The sequence below is a fragment of the Nannospalax galili genome, unplaced genomic scaffold, assembly GCF_000622305.1.
Source record: "Nannospalax galili isolate Female #2095 unplaced genomic scaffold, S.galili_v1.0 scaffold745, whole genome shotgun sequence".
Taxonomy (NCBI): domain Eukaryota; kingdom Metazoa; phylum Chordata; class Mammalia; order Rodentia; family Spalacidae; genus Nannospalax; species Nannospalax galili.
In genome coordinates, this window is record NW_008353359.1 from 399,003 (window position 1) to 400,564 (window position 1,562).

Here is a 1,562-nt window from a genome sequence, read left to right on the forward strand (position 1 = left end):
TATTACATTTATTAACTATGTATTTTGAACCATCCCTGTATCTCTGGAATAAAGCCTACTTGATCATGGTGGATGATCTTTTTGATGTGTGTCTGTATATGGTTTGCATATGAGGACATGGGCCTATAGTTTTGTCTTGTTTTTGTTGCTGTTATCTCTACCTGGTTTTGGTTTTAGGGTAATACTGGCATCGTAGAAGGTGTTTGGGAGTTCCCCTTCTGTTTCTATGTTTTTGAATAATTTAAATAGTATTGGTTGTACTTTATCTTTGAATGTCTGGTAAAGTTCTGTGAATCCATCTATGTCTCTGCTTTGGTTTGTCTCCCATTGGAAACTTTTTTGTTTGTTTACTATTTCAATTTCCTTATTTGTTATGGGTCTGTTTAAGTTGTTGATCTCTTCTTTGTTTAATCTTGGTGATTTCCATGAATTTAGAAATTCATCAATTTCTTTTAAATTTTCAAATTTAATAGTGGGGGGTTTTAAACTATTGACTTGTACTGTTTTGAATCTTTTTGGTGTCTATAGTGATGCTTCCCTTTTCATCTCTTGATTTGGCTTTGCTCTTTCTTTTGGTTAGCTGGGCTGAGGGTCTGTCTTGTTTATCTTTTCAAGGAACCAGCTCTTAGATTCATTGGTTCTTTGTATTGCTCTCTTTGTTTCTATTTCATTGATTTTTTCTCTGATTTTGTTATTTCTTCTCATCTGCTGGTTTGGGTTTGGTCCTGATCTGTTCTTGCCTTTCAAGATTCTTGAAATGTACCATTAAATCATTTATTTTTACTTTCTGATTTTTTTAATGTAGGTACTTAAAGCTATAAACTCCTCTCTTGGGATGTTTTGTTGTGTCACAGATATTTTGTTGTGTTTTACTATCATTATCACTTAGTTCAAGGAAAGTTTCATTTTTCTTTCTTGATTTCTTCCTTGATCCACTCATGATGTAGGAGTATGTTAATCTCCATGAGTTCATGTACTTACTAAAGAATGCTTTTGACTTTAAGCTTTATTGATGTGTAGTCTGATAGAATTCTTGAAATTATGTCAATACATTGTTTGAATTTCTTGAAGTTTATTTGGTGGCCAGTATATGATCTATTTTAGAAAATTTTCCATGGACTTCATGTGTATTCTTTGGTGATTGGGTGGAATATTTAGTAGATATCTTTTAGGTCCATTTGATGTATGACACATTTAATTCAGATGTTTCTGTCTTTATTCTTTCACAAGATGACCTATCTATTGTTGATAATGGGGTACTGAAGTCACTTACTATTCCTCAGTTATGGTTAATCTGTGTCTTAAAGTCCCGTAATACCATTTATGTAAAATTGGGTGTGCCTCAGTTTGGTGTCTATATCTTCATGATTGGAATGTATTCTAGGTCAATTATTCCCTTTATCAGAAAGAAGTGACCTTCTTAAGTTCTTCTGATTAATTTTAATTCAAAGACTATTTTGTCACATAGCAGAATTGCAATGTCAGCTTGTTTCTTAGTGCCATTTTCTGGTAATGCTTTTTCAGTCCTTCCACCCTAAAGTAGTGCCTATCTGTAAAGGTGA